Genomic DNA, 22,397 nt, shown 5'->3' with positions numbered 1-22,397 from the left:
TTGTGCCAAGTTCCCTTTATCGTGGAATGTGCACCTGTGTTTTTCTAATTGGGATCTTTCTTCTTCTATCTTCTTGTTTGTTCTGTTCAGAGCCTTCAAAGGTGTCTGGAACTCTCTTGCGACCATGAGCTACTTTCAGGGCCAGTAACGAAGTTCCATATAATTGAACCCTACAGTGGGCAGGGGGGTGTGTGTGTTGGGTTTTTGTGTTGTTTTTTTGTTTGTTTCTTGGTTGTGTGTTGTTTTTTTTTTTTTGTTTGTTTTTAAAATGACAGGCTGTAGCTGCATTCCAGATGGTCTTTGTAGATGGAATCAAGACCTCTGGAGTTGTGAAGCTCTTGCTCTGCATCCAGGTGACTCATTCAATATGTTTGGGGTTTTTTTTTTTCAGATGTGGAGGGACAGGATGTGTCCCACAGAGCGATGGGGGAAGGCAGCAGAGCACTGTAAGGAGTTGAGTCCGTGGGTGGACTCTGAAGGAAGATGCATCCGGTGGCTCTATGAGACTGCTTTGCTTTGCTGTGTTTTGCAGTTTTCTTGCATTGTATTGGTCTGTATTTGCCTTTGCCCTGTGGTGTTTTGTTGTGTATTTGTATCGACTGTCATGTGAGACTGTCTCGCATTGCCTGGCCCTGCATTGTGTTTTGTATTGCAGTGCTCTGTACTTGTATGGATTGCCACCTGAGACTGCCTTGCCTTCTATGGTTCTGTATTGGTTTTGTATTGTTTTGGTCTGTACTTGTATTGACTGTCACGTGAGAGTCTCTTGCATTGGCCCTGTTCTGTTTTGTCTGGTATGGCAAGGCTCTGAGTTGTTTTGCCTTGACTGAGGTAAGAGTACTGCCTTGTATGGCATTACATTTGCATGTGAATTACATGGCTCTATGTTTGTGTGTGTCTTGTATGGCATTGTAGAGGCAGCGTAGAAGGTTTAATGACTTCGGGCTCTTTGCATGCAGAGTTGAGGGGATTGCAATTGGACTGTGAACTAGCATTGAGTAAGGCAGGAACTGGGCAATGGTGTTCATCTTGTTTATGCAGATGCTTTGTGGCAAGTCTCTAGAAATGGTCAAGGCCTTGAGGTCTAAGTAGCAGCGTGATGGGTCTTGGAGCGATCGGTAACTTTGGGACAGCTCTGTGTTTGTGATGCTCTGGTTTTTTCAAGTGTCATGGAGGACACTGGCTGTGAGGATGTGTTATTTTTGGAATAGGTGGGAAGCAGGGTAGGGGAGTGGTGGAGGACTTCTCTCTCGAGGATGAAGTGTCTGTTGACAAGCTTTGTGTGGTGTTTTTGCAGGTGATGACAGGGCACGAGAGGTGCTTGAAAGAACCTTGCGTTTAGGTGACATGGCGCTACGGAGGTTGGACTGTGACACGTGGCACTGTGAAAGCTAATTATCGGGTTGAAAATGCACGGATGGTGGAGATGATGGTGCGTGTTGAAATGTTGGTGTAACGGAAGGGCAGTTTGTGGGGAGGTTGGTTGGAAGGAGGTTGGGCTGGGGCCTGGGTTTTTGCAGGTAGGGTGCTTTTTTGAGGCCCCTGCTGCTGCAGACGGGGTGACGGCCTCTTGAGGCCTGTGGACGGTATGATGGATGAGTTGAGAGTGAGGGCTGGCGTTCATGTGATCTGAACGAGTGGTGTGTTGTGAATGTCTCTAACCTTGTAGGGTTCTGTGGTTAAGCCTTTTTGGTTTTTTTTTTCCTTTCAGGTTGGATGTAGAGTTGAGATGTTTTTCAGGGAATTAGGAAAAAAAACCCAAACTTAGAATAAAAAACCCCAGCTGGGATATGGGTTGGTTTTTGGTGTGTCCTCCCCTGCCCCATTTATTTTTTCTTTTCCCTGGTCCCAGCTGCTCCATGAGGCAATGTTGATTGCCAATGTTTGGACTGGGGTCTGCCTCGGGCCTGGGTTTTCAAAGGCAGGGCGATTTTTTTTGTTTGTGGTTTTTTTTTTTTTTTTGTTTTTTTTTTCCAAGGCTCCCGGGAACGGTGTTCCTGTGGAGCGCTCCCCTGGAACCTGGTAATTGCCAGTCAGCACAGAGAGATATGTTGTTCGGTGGATGGTCTTTGGAAGACAGTTGAGGATTTTGTGGGGGGAGTTGGACTAGATGGCCAGCATGGAGTAGGCCAGGGTTGTGAAGTGCGTGAGTGTAACTGTATTTGTCTGTGGTGGGTTTGTAAAATATTTGGTTGCTCTTTGTAGCTTGTGATGTAATGATATTTTTCAATTTCTGGTTTTGTGTCGAGGTGTGGAAGTGGACGGTCTGTCAAGATGATTGGAGGTCACTCGTTTGGTGCCCGGGAACAGGGATCATGGCGGTAATGTCACCTCAGGGAGTAAAACTTCTGGATGTGCAGCGATGTATGTAATGGGAGCGAGGAATGTGGAAAAGACCACTCCGTAGAGCATTGCAGGTACTAAATAGTGGCATTTCTTCTTCAGGTAATGCTAAATTTTTGGAGTTTACATGTATTTGTAAAAATAGTGATTAAAAGAGGACTAAATCTAATAGTGTCAAATATTTGACGAGTGAGGCCATAAGTCTTTTCTATATATTGTAGAAAAAGTACATTGTAGAATTGGATTGAAATACTGACATAGCTGAATCTATGTGGAATGAGTAATGGACCAAATGAAGCACTGAAAATAAAATGTAAAAAAGACAGGTAATTATGTGTCCTTGTGGGAATTACAGTACTAATGGCAATCACAAAGGGAAGCGTAGAGGGAAGCATGGGCGTTTAGTGCCCATAGGTAAACTTAGCTGTTGAAGTAAGTGAAAGTGTCTGTTGGAATTAGGCATCCAAGGGCGAGTTGTAGATACCTTGAGGTAAATGTAGCTGCTGCTGGGTTAATGGAAAGGGGGTGCATTCCTTCCTCTAGTGATTGCAGAACTTTGAAATTGGAGCTGTAGGTAGAGACCCGTGAAATGGGCTCGGGCGCGGTGCGGCGCCGAAATGGGCTCGGGCGCATGTGTTACTTTTCTTAAAGGGGCTGAGGTACTGTGTAACTCTGAAATGGGCTTGATGAGTGGATAACATGTGTGTAATATGTGAGGGGTTTTTTTATTCTGTTGTCCTTCTCTTTCCCTGACCCTTTGTGGTGCTCTCTACTCTTTTCATTCATGTCTTCTCTCTCTCTCTCCAACCTCCTGTGCTTTTCATAGTCTCTCTCTATCTCTTGTCATTATTATCATCTGACGCTCTGTGTTACTTTCTGTCCCATCGTATCATGTTGTATGTTTCTCCTGCTTTTTTCTTCATCTGTCCAGATCCCTGTCCCTTGTTTCTTCTATTGCTGTCCCTCTGCCTTGCTTCCTCTTGCCATCTTTTCTGTATTTCTCTCTGTTCCCTTCCCTCTTCCATCCTTTCTAACTGTATCCCCCTCTCCAGCTAGCTGTCCCTTCTCTTTTCTCTCTTCCTCCATGTCTCTCTCGCAGCCTATCAATCACAGTTGTTTTTTCCTCCAGTGCTGTCCTGCTCTGTCCCTTGTTTCTCACTCTCGTTCTGTCATGCTCCCTGTGTCTTTTTGGAACTCCTCCATCTCTGTCCTGTAGCCTATCACTATTTTTTTCTTCTGCCATCCCTTTGTCCTTCTTCCAGTCTTTGTGTCTCTCTCCCTTTGTTCTCCCTCCCTTCTTTTTTTTCCTTTCTTGCTACATCTCTGTTCTGTACCACAAAAGCACGGAGGGTGTTTAGTAACAGAGAAGAAGGATATAGGCAAGGACAAAGGAAATTAATGGCTGTTATTCGGGAAGAAAGGGGAAGAGGGCCTAGACGAGACTTGCCCCGACTGGGCAAGGATCAATGCGCTTTGTGTAAGAAATTCAGTCATTGGTAGAGGGAATGCCCAGGGAACAAGGAGCATCAGAGGGCTCAAACAGGAAGAACAGTAGCCTCTGTGAAGGGAGACTGACGAGAACCTGGGGAATCTACCCTAGCGGATCCACTGGTTATAATTAAGCTAGGGAAAACAGAACAAGAGGTAGAATTTTTGGTAGATACAGGAGCAACATACTCGGTTTTGAATCAGGCTTTGATGCCCCGGGGAATGATTATGTCACGGTGAAAGGAGCGACTGGCCAAAGTGAAAAGGCATAGTTTTGTAAACCTTTAGAATATAAATTAGGAAAACAGTGGGGCATTCATAAATTTTTATATATGCCGAACTCCCCAAAGGCCCTTTTGGGAAGGGACTTGTTGGAACCATTGGGAGCAAAAATTGTATTCAAGAAGGGAGAAATTACTCTGGAGGTAAAAGATCAGCAAAATATTCAAATATTGAGCCTAACCTTAACCAGTCTCCCCCTAGAAGGAATCATTAATGAGGACATCTTAAAGCAAGTGTACCCGGGGGTATGGGCTACCGATGCACCTGGAAGAGCGAAAAGTGTTCCACCTGTTGAAGTTAGGATCAAGGAAGGCCAAAAGCTGGTAAGAATTAAACAATATCCCCTAAAGAAGAAAGACAGAGAAGGAATCCGGCCGGTGATAGAAAAATTTTTGCAGTTGGGACTATTAAAAGAGTGTGAGTCTGAATTCAATCCCCCTATATTACCTGTTCGGAAGCCCGATGGGTCATATTGGGTGGTCCAAGACTTATGGGCGGTGAATAAGATAACTGAAGATCTTTACCCGGTAGCGGCGAACCCATAGACCCTGTTAACCGTGCTAACACCTGAATTGACTTGGTTTAGTGTTTTAGATTTGAAGGATGCTTTCGTTTGCCTCCCTCTCCATGAAGCCAGGCAAAACTTACATTTGAATGGGAAAAGCCCAAGAGCGGTCGAAAGACCCAGCTCACTTGGACGGCCTTGCCACAAGGATTTAAGAATAGGCCTACCGTTTTTGGCAATCGGTTTGCGAAAGACTTGGAATCCTGGGAAACCCCGTCTGAGGAGGGGAAGCTGTTGCAGTATGTGGATGATATCCCGATCGCCACCAAAACAGAGAAAGATTGTACGACGTGGGCGGCGAGTCTGTTGAATTTCCTGGGACTTCAGGGGTACCGGGTATCCAAGAAAAAGGCACAGGTAATGCAAGGCAAAGTGAATTATTTGGGCTATGAAATTAGTGCGGGACAAAGACCTTTGGGACAGGCCTGTAAAGAGGCAATATGTCAAACTGGGAGACCTCAGACAGTAGAAGAGTTATGGACTTTTCTGGGAATGACAGGGTGGTGCCGATTGTGGATCTATAATTACGGATTGCTTGTTAAACCACTGTATGCGTTGACAGCCACTAAGCAGAAACACCTTGAGTGGAATAAGGAGACCGAACGAGCCTTTGAGCTACCGAAAAAGGCTTTGATGTCGGCCCTGGCCTTAGGACTCCCAGATGCGAGTAAGCTGTTTCTTCTTTACTCCCATGAGAAGCAGGGCATTGCTCTGGGAATATTAGCACAAAACCTGGGCCCGTATCGATGGGCAGTTGCCTACCTCTCTAAGCAGTTAGACACGACTGCAAAAGGTTGGCCTGGATGCCTGCGGGCGGTTGCGGCTGTGATACTAAATACACAGGAAGCCCGAAAGTTTACTCTGGGCCAGAAGATGACTGTTCTGGTGTCTCACGCAGTATCAGCAGTACCGGAAGCAAAAGGCGGACACTGGCTCTCTCCACAAAGATTCCTGAGATATCAAGCTATATTGGTAGCGCGGGATGACGTGGAGATTGTAGTCGCTAACATTGTCAACCCAGCTTCTTTTCTCAGCAGGAACACAGGAGAACCGGTACATCGTGACCGTTTGGAAACCATCGAAGCAACGTACGCCAGTTGCCCAGACGTGAAAGACGGCCCCATGGAAAACGGGGAAACTCGCTTCACAGACGGAAGCAGTTACGTCCTAAACAGTAATCGACACGCGGGATACGCCGTCACTGCCAGCCAAGAGGTAATAGAATCGGGGGCTTTGCCCAGGAACACCTCCGCACAGAAGGCAGAAATAATTGCTCTAACCCGCGCCCTGGAATTGGCCCAGGGCAAAGTTGTGAACATTTATACAGACTCAAAATATGCCTTTGGAGTTGTACACGCACGTGGAACAATTTGGAAGGAGAGAGGACTAGTGAGTTCTCAAGGGAAAAATATCAAACACGCAGAAGAAATTCTGAAGTTACTGGAAGCTGTCCAGCTCCCTAAGAAAGTAGCAATTATGCATATTAAGGCACACCAGAAAGCGAGCTCAGATTTGGAAAAAGGGAACGAGCTGGCGGACAGAGAGGCAAAACAAGTGGCCAAAACACAGGTAAAAACAGAAGGGGCCTTAATTCCTGATAGGTGGATTTCCCTAGAAGGTAAGCCAGAATACACTAAGGAAGATCAAAAGCTCATTACAGGTTTAGAAGGGTCATATAATGAAGAGGGGTGGGCTCATACCCCACAGGGAAAGCTAATCGTTCCCTCTTGCTTATTATGGCATTTGATAGGGGAGGAACATAGGAAAAGACATTGGGGAACAGAAGCCCTGTATAATCATCTGATAGGAGAAATTGTGGCTAGGAATTTATACGCCACGGTGAGGCAGTGTGATCGCACAACAGTGTGATCTTTGCCTCCAGACTAATCCTAAGAGCACCCCCAAGCTGGAAATGGGCCAGACTGGAAAAGGCAATGGGCCTGGACAACAATGGCAAATTGCTAATGTTTATTCATTACTAAAACACACCCACTTGTGATTTGCAGCTATGCATGTTCCGTAGCTTTCTCATGGGAACTTCTTCAAAAGTTACTTATGAAGTTATGCCAAGGTCACACTGTCCCTGTTTTTCTCCTGATATCAGCAAAGCCAGCTATTTTCGGCCAAGGCCTAGTCTTGCTGCTCAAACTGACATTCTTTCACACAGAACTCTGCTCGCACAGCTTTTCTATAGACCCACGTCCTTTTTCATGAAGCCAATTCCCAACAATTCCCCCTTTTTCTTTTTGTGCGAGTAGAGCTTGGTGTGTCAGCTTTGAGACTCCTTTTATCATGCACCCATACGGAATTCTAACTATTACACAGATTAATATCAATATACCCAACCATCATAAGGCTTCCTTAATCAATGACATTACCCATAGTGTTATCCCGCCGAATATTGATTGTAACACTCCATCAAACCAACTAGTTTCTTGCTGGATCTTTGTGTATGTTTCTTCAGCCAATCTATTTGTTTGTATATAGATTGAGGTAAAATTTTAACACCTGCTGTATTGCCCTTTGCAAAGATCTGTGAACACAATTAATTAAACACAGTAAAAACAACATTATACCTAATAAAATACATAAGCACACAAAAAGAGGTTTGATTAATAGCTTTAGCTAGTGACACCCAAACGTTCTTACTGTCCCATGGTGTTAACCGATGTGGATCAATCACCGGTGTCACTGTCATGCTGCTTACTACAGTCAGTGTGTTCGATATCAATCTCAGCATAAGGTTTCAAATTTATGGGTAAATCAGGAACGTATCTGCCAGACATGGAGGATGTGATGGGGTTTTTTTGTTGTGTTTTTTTTTTGTTTTGTTTTGTTTTGTTTTTTTTGTCCAATTGCTGCCAAGGCTTGCCATCCCGGTGCACTTAGTTGTCTTGTAGAAGTTAAGGTACCGCTGCCCCACAATAAATCCAGCAGCGGCTGTAAGTCTGTATTTGTAATACCACAACAAGGTTGAATCCACTGTAGGTCTCCGTTTAAATCTTTCTCCCTCTTTTTGTTTTTGAGCAATCCAGGCTTGCTTAATAACTTGGGATGCCATTTTCCTTAATAAGCTGAACAAGGTAAAACTATTACAATAGCTAAAATCACAGTAACTACAATAATGCCCATAATTCTTTGAGCCAACCCGTTACCCCTAATGACCCAGACCATGAGGAAAATGAACCATCTATACATTCTTGTGCCATCTTGCTCCACGAACTCAGCCCAGCAATCGGTAGGTGCCAGCTTTCCGTGGGCGTCCCCACAGAGGCAACGATGGCCTCACTGTACACCAGCCCGATGCTCTTCGGAAAATCCCAGTATTTATACATTTGCAGAGGAACGGGTTTTAGCACACGTGGCCAGCGGGTGCCAAAAGTCCGCCTCGGTTGCAATCTATGACGCATGCGCTCGCTGGCCAGGCGCGCTGCACGAGTCATAGCCATCTTGTCTATTGGTTCATGGGCTTTACGATACAGTTGCGATGCACAGAGAATCTTGACCTGTTATGTTAGCCAAGGTGACCTATACATTAGTTTTTGGCTGAGGTAGTATTCATATTGCCACATCATCTATGATGCTCCAGATGATGATGGTCATGCAAATCGAACAGGAGTCCATCGTGGGCCTGTATCTGTGGAAACACAATCAACCTCGTTCCCAGGTTATTAATGGAAATAGACCTTACCCCTAATTTTGGCTTTAACTAACTTTTACCCCACACTGTCTTCCCGTAATCACACTATGTTTAATCAAATTATGCTTTACACACTTTTTACCTAAAGCAGGTTCTATATACAATAAGGCACGCTGTTCTGAAAACCTCTCTGAAGGACTCCGTGTCCACTAGTAATACTCTATTAGTTAGAATCTGTCAGATCAGTGGCTCCAGCACCCGCCGGTGCCGTGCCAGTCGCCATTGGAACAATTCCGGGTCCAGCATCAGTGCGAAGCCATGGCTTGTCCCACTTAGCCAGGATCTCCCAGTAAGTTTTACTTCTGCTGATCTGCACCATTTCCTGGATTCTGGGTCCTTAGACATTACCATGATTCCTGTACTTTGTTGCGTCCTTTCTGCCTGTAAAAGAACATGATGCACTACCATTGGTGGGTCTTTGTGATCACCTGTCAATCTAAGATAATTTAGCACAAATAAGGCTTTGGCCAATCGTTCCTCTGGGAGTAAGCCCTGGGTTCCCCCCTTTTGTTTTTGCAGCATGTTCTTTTAGGGTTTGGTTGGCCCATTCGACAATAGCCTGTCCTGTGGGAAGATGTGGAATACCGGTACCGTGGTGAATTCCCCACAAATTACAAAATCGAGCAAATCGTGTAGAACCATAGGCTGGGCCGTTGTCCATCTTAATTTCTTGAGGCACACCCAGTACTGCAAAAGAAGCGTGAAGATGTCATTCAATATGTAAGGCCTTTTCTCCAGTTCGTGCCGTGGCCCACATGGCAGCAGGATAGGTATCAATACACACATGCACAGAACGCTTTGCACCAAACCACATGACATGGGTGAAATCCATTTGCCACAACTGCAATGGCAAAAGACCTCGTCGGTTAACCCCACAGCCCAAGCCGAGCCCTTCCTTTTGACAATCAGGGCATGCTTTAACGATACCTTGGGCATCAGTAAGTGGTAAGTCAAATTGCTTTGCTAACATCCTAGCGGGTTGGTGCAAGAACGCATGCGATTGCCGTGCTTTGTTGAAAACGATTCCCTGGAGGAGGCTCCCGTGGCGCTGCAACCAATTGGTCAACTCTGTCATTTCCCGTTTCTCATCTGCACAGTGTTCTCATACCCAAGAGTTCTACCAGAGGGGTCATATTGCCATTAGTGATACCGCAAAGATTCCGCACCCACTGGATATCTCCCACAAGCTTCTGGACATCATGTAACATTGAAATTTCTCATGTTATTTGAACCTTCTGAGGTTTAACATTGCTAGCATTTATGTGCCACCCCAAATACTTCCAAGGTGCTGCCTTTTGCACCTTTTCAGGAGTGATTATTACTCCGCGATGGCTTAAGATGTCCTGCAATTGAGTTAAAATCTCATCCTGTGGCAAGTTACTGAGGTAACTGCTTTCTTACAGGCTCTGATGCCCAGGCCACATACACCTGACGCATCGTGGGGGAATTGCGCATTCATTGCGGTAACATGACCCAATGGTATCTCTTATAGGGTTCTGCCTTGTTAATCGATGGTACCGAAAAGGCGAACCGTTCAGCGCCATCTGGGTGCAATCTTTTAGATTTATAATTAACAAATCCCATTCTTCTGGAAGCATAACTGGAGATGGCAAACCTGGCTGCAGGGCTCCCATACTGTGCATCACCACATTCACAGCTCTGAGATCATGTAACAGTCTCCGCTTCCCACTTTTCTTGGGAATGGTAAATATTGATGTATTCCATGGACTAGTAGAAGGAACAACTTGTCCCGCTCTCAACTGGTCCTCAACTAACCCTTGTATTTTTAGTAGCCTTTCAGAATTTAGCAGCTACTGATCAATCCAAACAGGTTCATCTGTTTTCCAGTTAATTTTCAGAATCGGCTACCCCTCAGTGACCGCTCCTAAAAAGGATGCGTCACTAACATTGCCTTCATTTGGCTCAATAAATCATGGCCTACGAGGCCAAACAATTCAGTTGGGGTAGTCATGACATACGGACACGTCGTAATGTGTTCACCATCGGGGAACACAAATGTAATTGGTAGCTGACTTACTAAGGTGGCTTGTGTGCCCCCTATCCCTGCAATACCAAAGTTTGGATTGATCGATGGCCATGATGGAGGCCAAATGCATTGTGAAATAATCATAACATCAGCACCTGTATTGATTGTCATCGGTTTCTTGACAACAACTCCATCGGGCCCTTCCAATTGCACTACCTTTTCTGGTTTACCTCTTGTTGCGTCCATGGCAAAGTATACCTGCGGTTTCCCTGTGGAGCCGAATCCACCATCTCCACGTTGTACTTCACCTGGGTTCGGAACACACGACCTGAATGGAACTAATTGTGCTATTCTGGTACCTTTAGGAATAGAAACAGGAGGGATTAAAACATGAATCATAATTTTCACAGTCCCACAATAATCTGCATCAATAAGCCCTGGGAGCACCAGAATTCCTTCTAGAGCTGTTGAAGATTGCCCCATTAAAAATGCACTAAGTCCAAACCCCAATGGTCCCTTTATGTTGACTGCGGTTTCCACATCCACTCTGGAGCTTCCTGCGGTGGCGGATCTGGTGGTTGCGAGGCTGCCTGAGGGCTGGCAGCTCAAGCCCCTTGCATTCGTGTCGTCGCGCGAGGGGCCTTCGCAGTCGGTGTAAAGTTTCCCTTCTTCCTGTATTCTTGGTGGTATGGTTATCTTTCTTACACTTGTTGCAGCACTTACTGTTAACAGTACCTGTACATTTGCTCCTAATGTGTCCATGTTTGCCACAGTTAGAACACTTGACCAAGGGTGTCTTACTGGCCTTGTGTTTCTTTGTAGCTCCTTGGAGAGCTGTGGCAGCATAGGCTACTTTCTGTGAGTCCACTGATCGATCCGTGTATTCTATCATATCAACGATGTCTGCATTTTTCGGCAAATTACACAATGCTTTGCGTGTCTTTTCAGTAGCATTTTCAAAAGCGAGTATTTTGAACGTGTTTTCTTTCATGCCCTCGTTCATGTCAGGGTGGTCATAAATTGTATTCTCCTGTTTCACCTGGGTAAAAGCATGGCTGTACATATTGTCTGGTACGGTAAGAAAAGCTTGATACGCCAAGATCTGTGATAGATGATGAACCTCAGTGACACATTGTAACTGAGCGTTCCCTGATGCGAAGGGTCCAGTACCCATCGGCATCTGCATGGTTACTCCCCATAGTGGATCTGTTTGTTGTCGTGATGTTGCTTGTTCCCTATCACAGAGCTTCTCCCACTGCCAGAAAAACACTAACATTCGGGCGGGTGTCAAAATCAACTGTGCTAGCTGTTTAATATCTTGAGGTATCAGCAGAAAAAATGAATTGCAGTATTTGGTGAGTTAACGCAGATTTGATTCCGTACTGACTCACAGCATTCCTTAATTTCTCAATGACCTTCCAGTCAAACACCTCCCATTTTTTCTGTCCATTTGATGCAATAACTGGGAATGCTTAGAGCATAGTCCCTTCTATAATGGCATCTGTTATTACACCCCTCCAATGTCTCTGCCTTTCTTCTGCAGCGGCTATTACAGGCGGCTCCGTGTCTGTCACGGGTGCGGTTGGTTTCCCCGTCTCTCTTCCCCATTTCCTTTAACAATTCTAACATTGTCTCTTTTTGTTCTATTATTAGAGTAGCCAAGTCCTTGTTTGCATTATGTGAATCAGGGTGTATGCTAGGTATAATTTGTTCATGTTGAACGGTGGTATCTGAGGGCTGGTTTTTCGTAGGCAGATTTTTACTCACTCCCTGATTCTGTAGGGTTTCCTTTAATCGTACGGTTAGGGAGGCTTGGGAACTGTCGGATGGCTGATTAATATCGGCAGTCCCAGGGAGTGGAGCAGAAGTCAAGGGCACGAGAGTAGGCGAACAAGCTCCAAAAAGTCTCTCTCGCTGCATTATGTTTTTCTCCCCGCTTTTCCCTTTCGCTTGCGGTTGGAGAGAGAGAGCAGCAAAAGCAGACGCAGACGCTTTACGATCTGCTTTCATTTCTTACAGAGTTGTCTTAATCAATTTCCATAAAGTTACAAGATCTTTAACTTCTTTAGACCCGTCACTAATTTCATCCCATAGGGAGGTTCCGATAGCATTCCAGGTACTAAGCTCAAAAGCTGTACCCACACTAATTGAAAGGTTTCTGTCCTTGCTTCATTAGTTTTTTAGCTGATTTATCATCATCAGTTACCATATCCCATAATACGTCTCCTAATCTACACCATTCACTCTCCTTAAATAATAAATCCGGATTCTTAAAGCATCCCTTAACGCGACCCAGCGTGACTAACCCCGAAATTTGCTTAATGCAGTTTACTCCCCGCTTTTCTAAAAAGCACTGTAATAATTTTAGGGCTACCTCTTGATCCATTGCCGGCCGGCTTCTTGATACTCCTGGGTGCTACCTTGATTAAGGCACCTCGGTTAAAAAGTCTTTGCAGCCTTTTTCCAGTAGCCCTCACTGACGGCGAACCCCTTTTGGACGGTCCAGGCACGAGAGTTAACACACCAACCAAGACGATCAGCGTTCGGTTAATCTTTTGCCCCCCGGTCGCTGCTACCGGTGCTTCTCAGTGTCCGTCGCTCCAATTCCCCTTTCTTCGGTCCCCGTTCGGGCGCCATTTGTTGGAGCGGCGGAGGAATGCACATAAGTCGACCCAATATGAGTGATAGAAGTGATTCAACTTTATTTGCACGGATAGCTCATATTTATACAGTTTGCGATAATTATGCCTACTAGTCCTAATATGATTGGTACATTGCTAATGTTTATTCATTACTAAAACACACCCACTTGTGGTTGGCAGCTACGCGTGTTCAGTAACTTTCTCATGAGAACTTCTTCAAAAGTTACTTGTGAAGTTATGCCAAGGTCACACCGTCCCTGTCTTTCTCCTGATAACAGCGAGACCAGCTGTTGTTTTTCTCCCAATATCAGTAAAGCCAGCTATTTTCAGCCAAGGCCTAGTCTTGTTGCTCAAACTGACATTCTTTCACACAGAACTCTGCTCGCACAACTTTTCCACAGGCCCATGTCCTTTTTCAGCAAGCCACTTCCCAACAAAAGGTATTCCTAGAAAAAGTTTCCCGTTTATAAAGCAGGAGTTTGTTGGGGCTGAATTACAGTTCCTTTGTAACTGAATTGGGTCAATATTCCGAAAAAGGGGAATATGTTTATTTTTGAAACAGGTCAATACTTGCATGTGTTGTGCTGGCAAGGAGGAGGCTTCTTAAATGTAGAACTTGTTAAATTTAAAAGCACACCTCCACTCTCCATAGTATTGCTTCTATGTTAATTCAGGGTTAAGATATTCGTTCACTTCAGTTTCTGTGAATCTGTTAGGGCAGCGTGCTCTAAGGTGATGGGAGGGAGCAGGGGGAAGAAGGGGAGGAGGAAAAGCAAAATATCTGGAACCTGCTCTTCCATGACTCCTGCAAACTGTAATGTTTTTTTTTTTTTTCCCAAGCCTGAAAACTGTACTTGGCAGTGGGATTGTGGCTATCTTGTTAATATTCTTCCTTCCTTTCTTGTTTTGGCCTCTCCAGGAAGCGATTCGAGTAATCCTTGGAAATCTTGATGATTTACATGCATTTTCTACAGACCACTATCTTTCTGTGTACCCTTTCTTTCCTACTTGTAAAAGAAAAGGTCCAATGACTTGTATCTGTTGGGCATTGCTTAATTTGACATTCCTGCCTAGTAGTGCGCAGATCTTTAGCTGGAGTACGACTCCTCTGAGCTTCGCAGTTTTACATTAGCTGAAGATCCTCCTCAGTTGTTGCCTTCACCAGAGAACTGATGTATGTAAAAAGAATGTTTTGCAGTGTTTTCAGATGGCCACCCCTGCGTTCCAAATCTGATTTAGCCAGAGAAAACGAACGTGCATATATAAAGTCCCAGGAAGCCCACGTAATGCGATTGCAAGGAAAGCTAGTGCGTTGTTTCAAAAGGTTAATAAAATGTAAAGCGCTCCTTACAGGCGCAGCAGCGTTGGCCCTCTAGTAGAGAAGACCGCAGTAGTTTTCTTGTAAGGTACATTAGGATTAAGTATTGTAGTTGCTGTAGTGTAAAGGGTTACGGAGAAGTTACTCTCCTGAGGCTGTTGTTGCAGAGAAAAGTAAGTTAGTGGAAGGAGAAGCCTTTTCAGTCCTAAGGTGCGTCAGTTTGTGAATCGGATCAGGCCTTTCGGCATCATCTCCTCCCGTGATTCCGAGTGCCCAGGAGTAATGAACACCCGCGTGTTTCCGCCTCCAAGGCATCCCCTTCCAGTCTCAGCAGACTGCGTTATTGCCACCCCTGGTCCTAGCAGGCAAGAACGAGATCATCCTCTTTCTCTGTCAGAAGCTGGTAGGTATGAGAGCAACTTATTCCTGTTGCTGCCAGGAAGAGAAAGTAGCCCAGAGCATCGTCAGACAGGAGGCACCCAAACAAAGGAAGCCTCGTTGTTGGTTTGCTTCGCTAAAGCGCAGCCAGTTTTGCCTGCGTGCTTGAGGAGGGTTTGATTCACGAGCTTGTATTTCTGGAACTGGGAAGTCCATCCACCTGCTCAGGCAGCACCGGGCCCTGCGGAGAACTGCAAGCTCAGAGGCCTGGCGTGATGAGTTGTCCTGCAGTCTGTGTGTCGGGCTCCTCGCTGTAGCATACCTCTTAGTTAATCGCCAGCTGTGGGAGTCCTTGAAGCCAAACTCAAACGAACAATTTCATCCCTTAAAGGAACTGACTGTGTCATCTAGGCAAATCTTGGGCTTCATCTCTGGTCCTCAGGATGCAAATGGAGTAAAAGTATTCATGCTATCTGTTTCTTCCTGAGGTCAGAGGCACGTAAGAAGGCTGCTGCCTGGCGTCACCCATTCGTGCATGCATGAGCTCCTAGGTGTGCGAACTGCACCCCCAGGAAGGAACGTCTGTAACTGTGGCGTTTGTCATGTCAATTATCTTTTGTTCTCCCATTTTGAGGAGGACTGTGAAGTGAATGTAATGATGCTAGTCCTGTGAATCCTAGTCCTTTTCAGGTTTAAAAATAATTTTTAAAAGAATTACTTTTTAGTTAGGAAAGCTGATGAGGTTTTCTTCACAGGGTTGGGAGAGCCTGGCATGTTGTTTTTTGCGGGAAGATGTGAGGACTGAAGCCAGATGCAGTTAAGGAAACACAGTGCTATGAATGCAAGCAACTGATGGAAGAGTGTCACCTGGATGAGTGTTTCTTGTAATGTGTTACTAGCGTATGGTGTCTCCTCACATCTCATTTCTCCGCTGTGTAGTTCGATGTGTCACTTGTTCAGCTGCTGCTGCTCATTAAATATAAATCTCCATTGGCAGGAGCAGTTACAGGGTCGTGGATCTTGGACCAAGATCCTCAAAACCCCCTAGCTATGCGAGGTTTCCCTGCCGCACGCGCACTGCCTTTGTGTCCTGACGCTCTGTTTCTCCAGAAATGTCCGTATTTGCGTGGGGAGTTTCAAGGACCTGCCTGTGGACGCGACGGCCCCTACACCCCTGATGTATTCTTCTGGTGCTGCATCCTCTTCTTCGCCACCTTTGCCCTGTCAAGCTTCTTGAAGAAGTTTAAAACCAGCCGCTACTTTCCAACCAGAGTAAGTAGAAGGAGGTGGCCAGTGTCCATCTCCGCACTCGTTTCCCAAAATGGCTTTCCTGGAGCACTAAGCAGTATTTGCCCTGCCTTGGTCAAGCTGGGAAACGTTGGCCTTGCAGGCCAAGCTCTCCAAGAGCTTGGATGTCCCACACTCATTTCCATGAGTGCAAAATCATCGTAGCGTTTCCCACCTGCCTCGTGACCTGCCCCAGATTGAAGATTTTTGGGGTTTGATTTTTTTTAATTTTTTTTCTTCTCCTCAGGTAGTAGGAAGTCAGGTTTCCCAAAGTTTTGGGGGTTGGGGGTTTCGGTTTGTTTTTTTTCCCCTACCTTCTGCGCATTATGTGCTCGAGTGGAAAGTAGATTCGAATGAGGAGCTTCCTTTTGAGGACTAAAGGATGCCTCAGTGCCTTGTTGCCGTTGTAGCTGTGAGTGTAGCTGTAGTGGCAGACATGTGTTTTCTTATTTTTAATATTATTATTTTTAGATTTTGACTTAAACCAACCCTTGTTGGCCTAGTTAAGCTTTTTTTTATTGTCTGACCCCAGATCTCACAGGGACAAACACAGCAGCAGTATCTAAGCAAGGGATCAGGCTGCATGTGCTCAGAGGGGTGGTGGGATTTGGTTAAGCAGCCTTAATGTTGTGGATGTCTGCAACTCTTGCATCTCACCTTACGGCCCTGTTTGCCATGCCCCTCTCACCTCTGGTTTCTCGCCCCAGGTACGGTCCACAGTGAGCGACTTTGCTGTTTTCCTCACCATCGTCATCATGGTGCTCCTTGACTTTGTGGTTGGGATCCCATTGCCGAAGCTCCAGGTCCCCCATGCGTTCAAGGTAACGGGGTGTTTTGGCACGTGGGGGTGCCACAAGGTGATGCCGGGGCAGGGCAGGGCTGAGTCTGGAGGAGATGCTGGTGGTGTGACCATCTCCTCTTCCACCTCCAAGTGCCTTGCTTCCTCCTGGAAACGAGAAGATGGCCCCAAAACTAGATACCTACAGGGGAAGTATCTAGAGCTGCTTGCAAAGAGGAGACTGGCACTGCTGAAGCCCCCGGGAGAGGGGGACATGAAGCCAGGGCTGGGAGGTGCTCTGACGCAAGGAGGGAGGGGAAAATGAAAGCCAGTGGAGTGCCTGGGCTGGGAGACAATGCTGATGTGTGGGCTTTGTTGCAGCCTACCAGAGACGACCGCGGGTGGTTCATCAACCCCATAGGACCCAACCCTTGGTGGACGGTGTTGGCTGCGCTCGTCCCAGCTCTGCTCTGCACCATCTTGATATTCATGGACCAGCAGATCAGTGCCGTTATTGTGAACAGGAAGGAGCACAAGCTGAAGGTAAGGGCCTGCGAGAGATGACCCCAGCCCCTTCTGGGCTGCAGGTCTGGGGAGAAGCTCTTATTCCCAATGCTTTCTGAAGGCATTGGTTTGGGACAAGGTCAGGCTGCGTGGCAGGATGCTCTCCTGGATTAACGATGATGCAGGGAGCAAGTGACAGGGCAGTATAGATGAGCAACCTTTTGGGGGAGCAAATTAATCTTGGAGCAATAGAGAACTGCGTTTTTGTTTTAAAATGGCAGCAGCAGCAGGTGTGGGGAATGAATTGTTTTGATGCGCTGCCAGGGATAACTCAGAGTCACACCTTCCTTGCAAGTGGTACAGTTTTCTTTGTGAGTGGAAAAAATGGTTTGGTGCTTTTGGGTTGTGGCTTGTTGTTTTTTGGAGAAGTATTTAATGCACAAGCTCTGCATATCCATTGTGTCTGAACTCCTGCCAGATTTTCATGCCAGGTGCTTGTGCAAAGCCTGCATACACCCTTGCTTGTTTCCATTTCTTGTTTTGAATTCTGAAGAAGTTGACTTGTGCTCGAGCAGGGTTTGAGTCTGACTTGCGACGTTATCCTTGCTCTTGTGCTATGGGATGCTCTGTTTCTTGTTTTCCTGCCTGCAGAAAGGATGCGGGTACCACCTGGACCTTTTTGTGGTGGCCGTGATGCTCGGGGTGTGCTCTGTGATGGGGCTGCCCTGGTTTGTGGCTGCGACCGTCCTGTCCATCACCCACGTGAATAGCCTCAAAGTAGAGTCTGACTGCTCAGCTCCAGGAGAACAACCCAAGTTGCTGGGGATACGAGAGCAGAGAGTCACTGGCTTGCTGATCTTTGTGCTCATGGGCTGCTCTGTCTTCTTCACTTCTGTGTTAAAGGTGAGAGGAAAATGCAAACCACCCAACAACCGTGAGCTTGTTGGAGGTTACAGAAAAACAGTCCCCTCTCTGCAGGCCTGAGTAGTTAGTTGTGGAGCGGAGGAGGAGGAGGTGGTCCCAACCCTTGGGGCTTGACCAACGGTGGGAACCAGCCTCGGTTAGGTTTTGCAGCCCTTCAGGCCCCCGTTTGGTGTGCTCGAGGCGAGCAAGCAACGCAACTGCTTGAATTTTTGGGTGTCTTTCAGGCCCACCCATGTTTATGGGTTACAGTTGAGCATATTCAGACGAGCACATCTGCTCTGTTTCAAACAGGCAGCCCTTTAGTGGCTGCAATTTGCTCCCCAAATGCCGCGGAGCAGCCGTTCCCAGGAGCTAAACACACTGAGGTCATCCCTGTGGGCTTCCTTGCACGTTCCTCCCACAAAGTAATCTCGTCTCTAGGCTAAAAGGAGGCCTGTGGCCTTTGCCTGTTGCCCCAAGAATAGGCAGAAGTGTTTCTTCTACCGCCAGAGAATGCGGCATAGGGTAGCACGGGTGAAATCGCCTATTTTCCTCCAACCTTTCTGGAAAATAGGATTATTCTGAGGAGAGATAACTCCCAAGTTCAGCCTAAAGCAGAGCCTTAGCTCACTCGTGTGCACAAAATGGCAAAACAATGGTTAATATCTGACCCATCTCTAAGCCTGAATGGAAGCTGGAAAGCTTCAAGCAATTTTAGGCAGTGCCTGTGGAAGAGGGTGGTAATACTGAAAATGCAATACAGAAAAAGAAACGATTGCATTCTTTCTTTTTTTTTTTCTTCCCCCCCCCCAGTTTATACCAATGCCTGTGCTTTATGGCGTCTTTCTCTACACGGGTGTGTCGTCGCTCAGAGGAATTCAGGTACGGACTCTTTTACAGCGTGCAGCATGTCGGCTCCCTGGTATTTTGTCTCTGTAGCAGCAGGGAAAAAAGCAGTGGCATGGGAAAAACTTCTCGCAGAGCAAGCAATGAAACTCTTTTGTGTAAGAAAAAGATTGGTGGAGGCACAGGAGGTATGGGAGGACCAGGCAAGTTCAGCGCTCTCTGTTGCAGGGTTTAGGGCAGGTCAGTGTTTGGTTACGTGAAAAGCGGGGGAATTTGGTGCAAAGGGAAGGCAGTTTCTACCACTGGTGGAAATCCTCATGGGGGGATTCAGTGGGCCGAGAAATGCTAATAATGGAATGGCATGGCATAGTTGCCGTTTGGTGGGCAGCTCTCAGGGGCAAGCCGGTTGCTAGATGGAGCGAAGGGAAAATGGGTGCTGCTCCCAGGAGGAATGCAGTGGGATCCAGGATTTCTGACGGCAAGCGAGATGCTGCAAAGTGCCTCCACGTCTCGAGAGGGCCAGCAACTTGCCGCAGTCCCAAGGTGGCAACCTTTCCCTTTTATTTCGCAGTTCTTTGATCGCTTGAAGCTGTTTTGGATGCCAGCGAAGCACCAGCCGGTTTTCATCTACCTGCGGCACGTGCCCTTGCGAAAGGTGCATTTCTTCACGGCGATCCAGCTGACCTGCCTCGTCCTGCTCTGGACCATCAAGGTGTCCCGTGCCGCCATCATCTTTCCCATGATGGTAAGAGCTGCCACCGCTCGGCAGCGGGGTGTTTGCAGCGTTGGAGTGAGAGGTGGCATCGTCTCTGAGCTCACCGCATCTTCCCTCTTATTCGTGAAGGTTTTGGCTCTCGTATTTGTCCGGAAAGCGATGGATTTCTGCTTCTCAAAGCGAGAGCTCAGCTTTCTGGATGACCTTATGCCAGAAAGGAAGAAGAAGTTGGACGATGCCAGAAATGAAGCTGGAGAAGAAGAAGAGGTAAGGCTTGCTGTGTCCTCGGGGCTGGACATCTCCGTGTGTCTGTGAGATTGCCTGTTTCTCTTACAGCTTGTCTGGAAATGTTGGGGGAAGATCAGCACTCAATCGAAATAGATCCCAATAGCCTGTAACTTTTGTAACCTTTGTTTCCTCAAGTAGCAGTGAGCTGAACGCTTGAATACAGGTGTAATTTTTAAAACGAGTCATTTTTCACAAAGGTCATTATCATTATGATGATTATTATTAGATGCTGCTGCGGCTGCTGCTGCTGGCAAGACTTGCTCATAATCGTGTTTTGAACACACAGTCCCCCTGCCCCGAAATCTTTGGAGTGAACGGTTTCTCCCCTGCTGCACTAATACCTATAGCTGCCAAGGGGCAGAAGCGGAGGGCAGACTGCTAAGTTTGTGCTGGGCATTCAGCTTATCTCCACTTTGATCAAAGACAGAGAACGTGATTTGTCCCTTTTTTACATCAGGAGTCCAGGAGGGCCATGGAAGCTGCTGCTGCTGCAAGTTCAGTTCAGCTGAACGTGGGGAAGACCAGTGACGTGGATATCCCAAAGCAAAGCAGTGACAGGTAAAGCTCCACCAAGCGCCAGGAACCCCGGCAAGATTAGCTTGAAGGTGTTTGGCAGAGTTTTCTCCACTTGCCTCTTTGTGGGGCATCCCACAGAAACCAGCAGGCAGCTTGGTGGGAAAATCAAATTTGGGGGCAGGGCTGCAGGAAGTGATTGCAAGGCTCTGACCGCAAGCAGAGTGGCTGCAGCACTCACGTTTGACCCCCAAACCTTGCCTCATCAGTGCTTTTACGGTAGCTGGAGATCCTCATACTTAACACATGAGGAGTTGCAGGCGTGATCTGTACCAGCAGTGGCTTAGGAACCCGGACCGGGGCTAAGCCCCAGCAAGAGCCTTTGCACAGAGCTGTTGCTCTGCAGCTCCCGGGCTTGCCTCCCAAAACTCCTCATCCAGCAAAACCTCCCACACTTATGCAGAGCTTTGATTCTCGGGGCTCCGCTGTTCCTCTTGCTGATGCTAATGCCCTTGGTGGCATCAGTTCCCATAATCACGGATTGTTATGTAAAATATTTATTGCAGGACTGATCCTTCTGAGATTGTTATCCTGGATGAAATGTCACAAATGACCATATGGAAGGCTCTCACTTTGAAGACAGAAACCCTTTGAATCCAGGGAGGAAAAAGGTAAAGGATTGCACGTGAACGTGACCGTGCTCCTCTGCAAGCGACGGCGCACACCTACGCTTTTCCCACGCTTTGGCCGGCAAGGCTGAGCAAATGGCCTGTCCCTGGGAACAGGCAGGGAGGTCTGTGGCATGCAAACCAGCTCCTCTCTGCTGGGGTGGTCCCCCGAACAGGGCTGAATCAGCAGCAGCTGGCAGGTCTTCCACTGATGATGCTCTCCCTCTTTTTCTCTTCCCTTCACCTTTCCCCACTCCCGCTTTTCACGTTTAGGAATCTTGACTTTGAAGGAGAGGAGTGAGAGCGTGACTCGGGGATGTGCCAACGCAGACAGAGGGAGAAGGCGCTTTGTTTCAGTTGGAGGATTCCCATTAAAGCCATGCAGATGTTTTCAGTTATCCTTGGTGTGCTTCAGGCATTCAGTATCTCTAGACCAGCAAGCTGAGGGGAATGTCACAGTCAAGGGGAGTTTGGTGGTGTTAAGTCTGTGTGCGTACGTGCGTGTGGGGGTGTGGGTTTGTAGTGGTAGAGGGACTGCTACTGCTTTATCATTCAGTGCTCTTCTTTTAATACCTAATTCCTCCTCTTTGTTTTCCTTCTCTTTTTTCCAAATGTAAACTGGGAATGTCCAAAATAATTTTCTGTTATATTTGATGCATTCTCCACTTTCTTCTTGATCACGACTGGGTTTTTGGTCTGGTTTGGAGTTCTGGCTTTAATTCACTCTTATGTCTCTTACTGGTACAAGAGGGATGCCCTCTGCAGCAGGGCAGCATAGAGAGCGTCCGAGCAGTTGGCCTAAGGTGAAAGAAAAGCATTTGCTCCCTGCGCTCCAGTTTTACCTTTCTTGGTTGGTTTGGCAAGTATCACAATAATGTGTGATGAACTGACCGTAAACCCCATTCACCGTCTCCCTGTGCCACTGGGGGGGGTTGGTAGGGAATCTGGGAATGAAGTTGTGCCTGGGAAGAAGGGAGGGGTGGAGGGAAGGTGCTCTGAGATTTGGTTGTATTTCTCATTACCCTGCTCTGGTTGATTTGTAATAAATTGAGTTAATTTTCCTCAAGCGGAGTCTCTTTTGCCAGTGACGGTAATTGGTGAGTGATCTCTCCTGTCCTTATCTCGACCCACAAGCTCTTTGTTATATTTTCTCTCCCCTGTCCAGCTGAGGAGGGGGAGTGATAGAACGGCT

General features: G+C 46.8%; 1 protein-coding gene and 2 long non-coding RNA genes across 12 annotated transcripts in view; 2 read left to right on the top strand and 1 right to left on the bottom strand.

The window, feature by feature from the left end:
• The window catches only part of LOC126037102 (uncharacterized), a 191,037-nt gene that overhangs the window by 28,146 nt on the left and 140,494 nt on the right, over positions 1-22,397 (bottom strand). The gene's annotated exons all lie outside the window — the stretch shown is intronic.
• LOC126037103 (uncharacterized) overlaps positions 4,541-22,397 on the top strand; it is a 108,916-nt gene continuing 91,059 nt past the window's right edge. For 2 of the 5 annotated variants that reach the window (XR_007505505.1, XR_007505506.1), the window contains exon 1: positions 4,544-5,035. This is a non-coding gene — a long non-coding RNA (uncharacterized LOC126037103). Of the gene's footprint in view, positions 5,036-5,699; positions 5,894-15,813; positions 15,976-16,697; positions 16,806-22,397 lie in introns of those variants that run through there. The other 3 variants (XR_007505508.1, XR_007505502.1, XR_007505507.1) reach the window with 3 other exon arrangements.
• Positions 20,540-21,972, top strand: LOC126037104 (uncharacterized). Its single transcript, XR_007505509.1, has 3 exons — positions 20,540-20,582; positions 21,104-21,208; positions 21,479-21,972. It is a non-coding gene; the product is annotated as an uncharacterized LOC126037104 (long non-coding RNA).

Source organism: Accipiter gentilis, unplaced genomic scaffold (genome assembly GCF_929443795.1).
Source record: "Accipiter gentilis unplaced genomic scaffold, bAccGen1.1, whole genome shotgun sequence".
Classification (NCBI taxonomy): Eukaryota; Metazoa; Chordata; class Aves; order Accipitriformes; family Accipitridae; genus Astur; species Astur gentilis.
The sequence above is the reverse complement of the archived record's forward strand: the minus strand, read 5'-3'. Positions and strand labels throughout refer to the sequence as shown.